Source organism: Salvelinus namaycush, unplaced genomic scaffold (assembly GCF_016432855.1).
Source record: "Salvelinus namaycush isolate Seneca unplaced genomic scaffold, SaNama_1.0 Scaffold102, whole genome shotgun sequence".
NCBI classification, from domain to species: domain Eukaryota; kingdom Metazoa; phylum Chordata; class Actinopteri; order Salmoniformes; family Salmonidae; genus Salvelinus; species Salvelinus namaycush.
The window spans coordinates 394,224-405,367 of record NW_024057698.1 but is presented as its reverse complement, the minus strand read 5'-3'; the positions used below and the strand labels follow the sequence as shown (position 1 = coordinate 405,367).

The 11,144-nt window shown below is 46.0% G+C and overlaps 1 long non-coding RNA gene across 1 annotated transcript; it reads right to left on the bottom strand.

Moving 5' to 3' along the window:
* Positions 1-10,644: 10,644 nt before the first annotated feature.
* Positions 10,645-11,144, bottom strand: LOC120035307. Its single transcript, XR_005474142.1, has 3 exons — positions 10,996-11,144; positions 10,839-10,895; positions 10,645-10,734 (listed from the first exon to the last, which is right to left on the bottom strand). It is a non-coding gene; the product is annotated as an uncharacterized LOC120035307 (long non-coding RNA).

The following is an 11,144-nucleotide window of genomic DNA, read 5'->3' as shown; positions in this document are numbered from 1 at the left end:
TGTGCGGCCCCCCAAAGAAATGCCACCCCACACCATGACTGACCCACCGCCGGTCATGCTGGAGGATGTTGCAGGCAGCAGAACGTTCTCCACGGCGTCTCCAGACTCTGTCACGTCTGTCACATGTGCGTGTAAACCTGCTTTCATCTGTGAAGAGCACAGGGCACCAGTGGCGAATTTGCCAATCTTGGTGTTCTCTGGCAAATGCCAAAAGTCCTGCACGGTGTTGGGCTGTAAGCACAACCCCCACCTGTGGACGTCGGACCCTCATACCACCCTCATGGAGTCTGTTTCTGACCGTTTGAGCAGACACATGCACATTTGTGGCCTGCTGGAGGTCATTTTGCAGGGCTCTGGCAGTGCTCCTCCTTGCACAAAGGCGGAGGTAGCGGTCCTGCTGCTGGGTTGTTGCCCTCCTACGGCCTCCTCCACGTCTCCTGATGTACTGGCCTGTCTCCTGGTAGCGCCTCCATGCTCTGGACACTACGCTGACAGACACAGCAAACCTTCTTGCCACAGCTCGCATTGATGTGCCATCCTGGATGAGCTGCACTACCTGAGCCACTTGTGTGTGTTGTAGACTCCGTCTCATGCTACCACTAGAGTGAAAGCACCGCCAGCATTCAAAAGTGACCAAAACATCAGCCAGGAAGCATAGGAAGAGAAGTGGTCTGTGGTCACCACCTGCAGAACCACTCCTTTATTGGGGGTGTCTTGCTAATTGCCTATAATTTCCACCTTTTGTCTATTCTATTTGCACAACAGCATGTGAAATTTATTGTCAATCAGTGTTGCTTCCTAAGTGGACAGTTTGATTTCACAGAAGTGTGATTGACTTGGAGTTACATTGTGTTGTTTAAGTGTTCCCTTTATTTTTTTGAGCAGTGTATATTACTTGTGCAGTCATCGATTGTATGCCTCCCCCCAATTGCAGTCCTACTGATAATCTCATAAATAAAGCACATATTCATGTAAAATCATAGCCTACATGTTTAGGTTTGTGCTCTGAAGTTATACCTGAAGGTTCCTGCTCTGAGTCTGACTCTGAACTGACCACCATCTCCAGTTCTGCAGGAGTACCTGAAGGTTCCTGCTCTGAGTCTGACTCTGAACTGACCACCATCTCCAGTTCTGCAGGAGCACCTGAAGCTCTAGTGCTGCTGCTGCTGCTTCCTTCTCCACCTTTACAAAGAAAATAGTCTGTTATCATACTATCATTAGTGTATCAGTAGGCTACATTAATATGTGTGACACAGCACAGGCAATGACAAATATCCTTAACACCATTAGTACCAGCATTACAAGTTACAATAATATGCAGCTCTGGGAAAAATTAACAGACCACTCCAAATTAACAGACCACTCCAAATTAAGAGACTACTCCAAATTAAGAGACCATTCTTAATTTTTCCCAGAGCTGCATATTATTGTAACTTGTAATGCTGGTACTAATGGTGTTAAGGATATTTGTCATTGCCTGTGCTGTGTCACACAGGCTACTGTGTTACGTCCATGGATGTATTATGGTTACGTTACTGTGGCCTGTTTCGCTGTACAGTGTATGTGCACTTTCCCCAGTTTATGTGGCATGAGTCATGACCGAATGCCGGCAAGTCCATAGTCTAGGTTTGACTATTAGTTGAAATATATTGCCTTCAATGTCATTATGATCGCTATGTTGCACTCATTGCTATGATATAATTCCTCCACGAAGACGTAAGACGTGCAAACTGTTTAGCCTACCGGCCGTTGTGTCACTATTACTAGCTAAGTTACTTAGCTAGCCATGCTGTGTGTCGTGTGTGTGTATCAGTGTGTGTGTATCAGTGTGTGTGTTTTTGACTGACCTGGTCCCTATCGGTAGAGAAGCAGTTGCTATGTGCGTCGCAGAGAGACCTGATGTAATTTTTGCTCAGGGACACTGTCACGTTCCTGACCTGTTGTCTGTTATTTTTGTAAGTGTTTAGTTGGTCAGGGCGTGAGTTGGGGTGGGCATTCTATGTTTTGTGTTTCTATGTTTAGGTCATTGGCATTAGCCTTATATGGTTCTCAATCAGAGACAGGTGTTTGACGTTTTCCTCTGATTGGGAACCATATAAAGGTAGGGTGTTCACACTGTTTGTTTGTGGGTGGTTGTCTTCTGTGTCTGTATGTTCGTTCGTACCACACGGGACTGTAGCGTTTGTTATAGTCTGTACCTGTTCCTGCGTTCTTCGTGTTATATGTAAGTTCTTATGTTTTAGGTCAGTCTACGTTCGTTTTGTTATTTTGTAGTCATTCCAAGTGTTTGTTTTCGTGTTCGTTTTTGGAAGTTAATAAATTCATTATGTTTTCAAAACCCGCTGCATTTTGGTCTGATCACTACTCCTCCTCTTCGGATGAAGAGGAGGAGGAAAACCGTTACAGAACCACCCACCAATCCAGGACCAAGCAGCGGCAACAGGAGAGGCTGAATTATTTGGAGAAATGGACCTGGGAGGACGACCTAGAAGGCAAAGGACCCTGGGCACAGCCAGGAGAATATCGCCGCCCTAAAGAGGAGCTGGAGGCAGCTAAAGCTGAGAGGCGGCGATATGAGGAGGCAGCACGGAAACAAGGCTGGAAGCCCGTAAGTCAAACCCAAAAATTTATTGGGGGGGGGGCTCTCGGGAAGTGTAGTTAGGTCAGTCGGGAGACGTGAGCCAACTCCTCCTGCTTACCGTAAGGAGCCGGTGAGGGCGGAGTTGGAGGTGAGTGACGCAGAGACAGTAAAGGAGTTAATGGAGAAATTGGAGGAGAGAGTTATGAGGGATGTACTGGTTTGGTGCTTTAGACACGGCATTCGTCCGACTGAACGTGTTTGTGAGTTGATGTCACCGGGTACCGCTCTCCATACTCGTCCTGAGGTGCGTGCTAGCCGTCTGGTTAAGACAGTGCCTACACCACGCACCAAGCCTCCTGTGCGTCTTCAGAATCCTGTGCGTCCTGTTACTGCTCCCCGCACTAGCCCTGTGGTGCGTGTCTCCAGCCCAGTACCACCAGTGCTGATACCACGCACCAAGTCTCCTGTGCGTATCCAGAGCCCTGTTCCTCCTCCACACACTCTCCCTGTGGTGCGTGTCTCCAGCCCAGTGCCTCCAGTTCCGGCAACACGCATCAAGCCTCCTGTGCGTCTCCAGAGCCCTGTACGCACTGTTCCTTCTCCCCATACTCGCCCTGATGTGCGTGCCCTCAGCCCAGTACCACCAGTGCCGGTACCACGCACCAGGCCTATAGTATGCCTTGAGAGTCCAGTGTGCCCTGTTGTTGTTCCCCGCACTAGCCTGAAGGTGCGTGTCCTTAGCCCGGTGCCTCCAGTTCCGGCACCACGCACCAGGCCTACAGTGCGTCTCAGCCGGCCAGAATCTGCCGTCTGCCAAACGGCGCCTGAACGTCCCGTCTGCCAAACGGCGCCTGAACTGCCCGTCTGCCCAACGGCGCCTGAACTGCCCGTCTGCCCAACGGCGCCTGAACTGCCCGTCTGCCCAACGGCGCCTGAACTGCCCGTCTGCCCAACGGCGCCTGAACTGCCCGTCTGCCCAACGGTGCCTGAACTGGCCGTCTGCTCAACGCCGTCTGAACTGTCCGTCTGTACTGAACTTTCAAAGCCGCCCGTCTGTACTGAGCCTGCAAAGCCGCCCGTCTGCCATGAGCCTTCAGAGCCGCCCGTCTGCCATGAGCCTTCAGAGCCGTCCGCCAGACAGGATCAGCCAGAGCCTTCCGCCAGACAGGATCAGCCAGAGCCTTCCGCCAGACAGGATCAGCCAGAGCCGTCAGCGAGCCATGACCAGCCAGAGCCGTCAGCGAGCCATGACCAGCCAGAGCCGTCAGCGAGCCATGACCAGCCAGAGCCGTCAGCGAGCCATGACCAGCCAGAGCCGTCATCCAGCCATGACCAGCCAGAGCCGTCAGCCAGCCATGAGCAGCCAGATCCGTCAGCCAGCCATGAGCAGCCAGATCCGTCAGCCAGCCATGAGCAGCCAGATCCGTCAGCCAGCCATGAGCAGCCAGATCCGTCAGCCAGCCATGAGCAGCCAGATCCGTCAGCCAGCCATGAACAGCCAGATCCGTCAGCCAGCCATGAACAGCCAGATCCGTCAGCCAGCCATGAGCAGCAAGAGCCCGCCGGCCAGGATCCGCCAGAGCCCGCCGGCCAGGATCCGCCAGAGCCCGCCGACCAGGATCCGCCAGAGCCCGCCGGCCAGGATCCGCCAGAGCCCGCCGGCCAGGATCCGCCAGAGCCGCCCTCCAGTCATGAGTCGCCCTCCAGTCATGAGTCGCCCTCCAGTCATGAGTCGCCCTCCAGTCATGAGTCGCCCTCCAGTCATGAGCCGCCCTCCAGTCATGAGCCGCCCTCCAGTCATGAGCCGCCCTCCAGTCATGAGCCGCCCTCCAGTCATGAGCCGCCCTCCAGTCATGAGCCGCCAGTAGTCCGGAGCTGCCTCTCTGTCCTGAGCTGCCTCTCTGTCCGGAGCTACCTCTCTGTCCTGAGCTACCTCTCTGTCCTGAGCTACCTCTCTGTCCTGAGCTACCTCTCTGTCCTGAGCTACCTCTCTGTCCTGAGCCACCTCTCTGTCCTGAGCCACCTCTCTGTCCTGAGCTACCTCTATGTCCTGAGCTACCTCTATGTCCTGAGTTATCTAGGGGGGACCGGTGTGAAGGTCCCTAGACCAGGGTTGGGGGCGAGGATCGCCACTCGGAGGACGCTAAGGAGGGGGACAAAGACAATGGTGGAGTGGTGTCCTCGTCCTGTGCCGGAGCCGCCATTGCGGACAGATGCCCACCCAGACCCTCCCCTTGAGTTTTAGGGGTGCGCTCGGAGTTCGCACCTTGAGGGGGGGGGTTCTGTCACGTTCCTGACCTGTTGTCTGTTATTTTTGTATGTGTTTAGTTGGTCAGGGCGTGAGTTGGGGTGGGCATTCTATGTTTTGTGTTTCTATGTTTAGGTCATTGGTATTAGCCTTATATGGTTCTCAATCAGAGACAGGTGTTTGACGTTTTCCTCTGATTGGGAACCATATAAAGGTAGGGTGTTCACACTGTTTGTTTGTGGGTGGTTGCCTTTTGTGTCTGTATGTTAGTTCGTACCACACGGGACTGTAGCGTTTGTTCGGTCGTTTGTTATAGTCTGTACCTGTTCCTGCGTTCTTCGTGTTATATGTAAGTTCTTATGTTTTAGGTCAGTCTACGTTCGTTTTGTTATTTTGTAGTCATTCCAAGTGTTTGTTTTCATGTTCGTTTTCGGAAGTTAATAAATTCATTATGTTTTCAAAACCCGCTGCATTTTGGTCTGATCACTAAAACCGTTACACACTGCAGCGAGAGAGTGAGAGTCGCGCCTGATGCATGGATTCTCCATCAACTCATTCCTGCTTGCTATATTATCGCTGGTCAAGTTGTAGTAATAAACAGAATATTGTAGTAATAAACAGATTAGGAATATTGTTTGTGATACTACAATTCGATTATTTTGGTCAGATATCTATGGTGATATACAATGGGAGAAAGCATGGAAAATTGCAAACAAATATTGTACCAGTAACAAAGTAAAGGAAGTTTTATTTAAAATGTTACATAGAATATATCCTGTGAAACATGTTTTGGAAAGATTCAAGCTGAATATTGAATATAACTGTGATTTCTGTGGAATGGAGGAGACCATTTTGCATTTGTTTTTTACCTGTATTTATAGTAGAATTTTTTGGATTGACATACAGAATTTTGTTACAAAAAAATATGACCGGTTGTACTATTTAATGGTTTTGATATAATGATTTATTTCAGAAATTCTGACATAGATAAAGATGTAGTATATTTAATTCAACTGCTAATAATACTAGGTAAATTTCATTTTCACAAATGCAAATGATCTAATTCAAAACCTAACTTTTTTCACTTTATAAATGAGTTTAAACAATATGGCACCACTTTAACTAAAATGAAAATCAAAAAGGCAATTCAAACTTGTTGTATTATTAATGAATATTGTGTAATATTGTGTGTATAAGGTAGTAGTTGTGGAATTGTTAGGTTAGATTACTTGTTGGTTATTACTGCATTGTCGGAACTAGAAGCACAAGCATTTCGCTACACTCGCATTAACATCTGCTAACCATGTGTATGTGACAAATAAAATTTGATTTGATTTGAAAACAAACTAATCATATCAAATCAAATTTTATTTGTCACATACACATGGTTAGCAGATGTTATGCGAGTGTAGCGAAATGCTTGTGCTTCTAGTTCCGACCGTGCAGTAATAACCAACGAGTAATCTAATCTAACAATTTCACAACAGCTACCTTATACACACAAGTGTAAAGGGATGAAGAATATGTACATAAAGATATATGAATGAGTGAAGGTACAGAACGGCATAGGCAAGATGCAGTAGATGGTATAGAGTACAGTATATACATATGAGATGAGTAATGTAGGGTATGTAAACAAAGTGGCATAGTTTAAAGTTTCTAGTGATACATGTATTACATAAAGACGCAGTAGATGATATAGAGTACAGTATATACATATACATATGAGATGAGTAATGTAGGGTATGTAAACATTATATTAAGTAGCATTGTCTAAAGTGGCTAGTGATATATTTTCCCATCAATTTCCATCAATTTCCATTATTAAAGTGGCTGGAGTTGAGTCAGTATGTTGGCAGCAATGTAAATAGTTTGTTTGTATGCTTGTTTGCATGTGACTATTCCTCTTTGTTGATATTTGTTAATAAAAAAATATATTAAAAAAGAAAGTTATTTCAGTGCCAATGAGTTACACTGAGTGTATAAACATTAAGAACACCTGCTCTTTCCATGACATATGTTGACCAGGTGAATCCAGGTTAAAGCTATAATCCCGTATGGATGTCACTAGTTAAATCCACTGAAATCAGTGTAGATAAAGAGGAGGAGACAGGTTTTAAAAAATATTGTAAGGCTTGAGACAATTGAGACATGGATTGTGTATGTGTGCCATTCAGAGGGTGAATGGGCAAGACAAAATATTTCCGTGCCTTTCAACAGGGTATGGTAGTAGGTGCCAGGGGTACCAGTTTGTGTCAAGAACTGCAACGCTGCTGTTTTTTTAACGCTCAACAGTTTCCCGTGTGTATCAAGAATGGTCCACCACTCAAAAGACATACAGCCAACATGGCTCAGCATCCCTGTGAATGTTTTGTACACTCAGTACATTAATAGTATTGGTACCGTGTTCTTGCCGTAACCTGTAAAGCTGGAGCAGCCTGCGAGGCAGGGGGAGGTGTAGGTGATGCCATTGTCTGAACACAGTGTCCCACTCCCCATCCAAGCAGGAGCAGTCTCTGTTACACTCTGACAACAGGCTGCCATCGTACATCAGTGGACCTGGGGGACAGAGAAATAGGCTGGTAATAATGATGTTTAAATAATTGTTGCTGAACTATCATTGACATAGGCACAGTGACAAAACAGCCAGGAATCCTGGCTCAGTAACAACCATACTGTATATTCCCACAAGAGGGAGCCCCGGCACAAGCCCATGTGTGTTTTGGTCTAACTCTCACTCATATTCCACTGATCAAAACTTTTGGTTTTATCAACCCACCCACCAACCAACCAACCAATCAGATGTCATATTTACCCGTTGTAGGACACGGTCAGACCAGCCACCTGAACGTTGTCACACTTAGTGTCAGAATGGAGAGGGAGGAGGAGGTCGTGAAGGAGGTGACGAAAGACAGCTGGGCTCCAGACACAACGCCAAGCTTATACCTCTTCATCAGTAGACCTCCCAGGAATATCCCCACCGCACCCACAGGCAGGTTCAACTCACCTGGAAAAGTTATACTCACACGTCTATAGTGCTACCAGTGTGCTGGAGTTTCATTTCCACTCATGTTCAACAAACCTACAGGGTATGGGAGAGAACAAAAAAGTGTAATTAATGCCATTCAACATCAATACTGACAGGATGGAACATTTCAAATCAAATCAAATTTTATTTGTCACATACACATGGTTAGCAGATGTTAATGCGAGTGTAGCGAAATGCTTGTGCTTCTAGTTCTGACAATGCAGTAATAACAAAATACTGCATAGTTTCCTAGGAACGCGAAGCGAGGCGGCCATCTCTGTCGGCGCCGGAAGTTCATTCGGTTGGAGCATCTCCAGGTTTCTATGGCTTCGTTGAGACAGGCAGCCCAATTCAGTAATTTTTTTGAGTAATTGGTCTTTTGACCAATCAGATATGCTCTGAAAAAGAGCTGATGCGAAAATATCGGATGTGATTGGTCAAAAAAACAATTAGTGGAAAAATATCGTAATTGTGCTGCCAGTCTAAACGCATCCCTTGTTTCTCTGTCTCTGACCCAAATTTCAGTCCTTGCATCGATTACAGAGGGCTGAAAAGGATTAGGATCAAGAATCGTTACCCCCTACCCGATGTCCACCGCCTTGGAGTTGGCCCTAGGAGCCCAATTCTTCACCAAACTGGACCTCCGCAACGCTTCAAATCTGGTGAGAATCAGGGAGGGAGATGAGTGGAAAACTCCCTTTAACACCCCTAGTGGTCACTGAGTATTTAGTCATGACCTTTGGAATATCGAACTCACCGGCAGTCTTTCAAGCATTGATCAATGACACTCTTAGGGATTTGTTGAACCGGTTCATCTTTGTTTACCTCGACGACATCCTGATCTTCTCCAAAAACCCTTCCGGAACACATACAGCGCTGTCCCACCTCACTCAAGCAGGTTTTTGCAGGAATCCCGAGGCTGACAGGGCATTCATAGAGCACAAGGGACGTTTCAACTACAGACCCATCCTCGTTCATCCTGATCCTACTCGCCCCTTTGTGGTAGAGGTGGACCGCCTCGGACACCGGAGCTGAGGCGGTACTTTCACAGCGGACCGAGGAGGACAAGAAACTGCACCCTTGCGCCTTTCTCTCCAAGTGGTTCTCGCCAGCGGAAGGCAACTACGATGTAGGCAACCGGGAGCTCTTGGCAGTTAAGTGGGCCCTTGAGGGGTGGAGACACTGGTTGGAACCACTGCTTCATCTTCTGGTCTCTTCTCTGCATCTGGGTCCAACTTTACCACATCACAGTTATATCATCTTTTAATCCCTTCTCTTAACATGTATGGCCCCAAAACATAATCAAGCAGCTGACCAATTACACAAGACTTTAGATCTAAGTTAACTGAGATTAATCAACAACTTGGTACATTTCTTTATTTCTACAGTGAAACTATCCTCGGAATTGGAGTATCTCTACAAGTACAAGTTTAACCAGTATTTCAGTTGTTTCACCGTCCCATGAAGAAGTGTGGCAGGCCTGTGAGGAAGGATCCTACAGCCATGAGTAAACAGCCCATAGCAATGAGCCTGGGCCGGTGCAGCTTCGCCCCAAAATGGCTGACCACAGCCAGGAACAGCAGGTTACCTGCAAGAAACCACAACACTACAGTAGCCAGGAATCGCAAATTATAAACGCTGTTTTGAAAAAAACTGAAAATGGCATATCAGTTTGGATACTAGGCTGCAACTGGGACAACATTTCGTTTTTGCAGGGGGGTGTTGTAAGGGGCTTAATACACTTGTATTCCAGCCACTAGGGGGTACTCTGGTGAAGCCCATGGGAAATAAAGAAATATAGTTTAAGGGAATTGGGAAGAGTAAGAATGAAAAACTAAAGAAAGACTGTAAACGGCTGTTACCTGTGCTGACATGATTAAAAGTGAAGTAAACTGTACTTTTTGCGTTGTAGTTTATATGATAAGCTCATTGGAAGGGTAACATATACAGGATGTACATAAATGGGCATAAACATGTGACACAGAAAATAAAAATATTGACATTTAGGAATTCAAAATGCATCTAAATATATTTAGTTCTGTCTATGGAATACATAAAAAAATGTAGTTTAAAATATATATATGTATAAAATATATACAGTAAGTACAGTAAGTAAGTAAATGTAGGAAATCCAAAATGCTCAAAAATATGTTTTTGTAATGTCTAAAATAAAATATGTGTATAATATATACTTCTCTGTAACGTAAAGCAACGCAGAAGCAATAAGCATTGTAAATGATGGTAGAACACATCAAATTAATGTGAACATGAGGACACAAAGGAGAGATTTAATTAAAAGATCATCTTTTAATAAATTTTTAATGCTGAAGTTTTTTAATGCTGAAAAAAATCTATGTATGGCAAATCCACTCTGGGCAAATGGCCTGTTGGACAAAAATAAAAAATAGTTAACATCCTCGCTACTTCAGCCATTTGCTATGTTAAAGTAAAATCTCAGTTAATGATGAATAGATACAATTTGGAAGGATTTTCCAGAGTCATACCTCAGTAGGGTAGAGTGTCAGGTGGCACAACCATTGGTGCCATGAGGTCAAAGTGTGAAGGAGGGAGCAAGCCAGAGAGCTGTCTAGGAAGCAGTCCAGGCCCATGGCTTGGAGGCTGTGAGTTGGTCCCATCATTGTAATGCATTGTAGGGTATCTGCTGCCCCATAGACCTGCTGGTAGTGGGAAAGGTGTTAGCAGGAGACCACCAGGGACATCTATGATCGGCTGACACAGTCTTGGTTAAACCACATGTATTCAAAAGCAATATTTACCTGTTTTTATAGAGTAAGGATTCACTCCTTTGGGGACATTGCCAGTGTTCCCCTGATATCCATATGTCCCCTTCGGTGAAGGTGGTGGTACACACTTGTTCTGTAAAACACATCAACACATTTTCCAAATTGTTAGTAATATTATCACAGTTGAAATACAATGGTTGTTCACTGTTTTTAATTTCATTGAATTTAAGTGTGTACCTCAGCCTTGGGCTCAGTTTTGTTAACCCATCTGTGCAGAGTTGGATCCCAGACAATCTGAGGAAGAAGATATTAGCAATGTGAAGCAAGCCACAATTTTTTTTAATCAACTCAATTGTCTCTACATAGAATATAGTGTTAAGAACCAGTTCCTTACAGATCTGTCTTTGTCCTCAGGTAGATGAACCTCCTTCTTATTAACTCTTCCACTCCCAAAGACCCAGCTGAGCCAGCCTCCACTGTTATTGTGAACAGCAGGGGTCTCGGGCTCAGCCACCGGCCGGCTGCCAGTCTGGCACTGAGGGT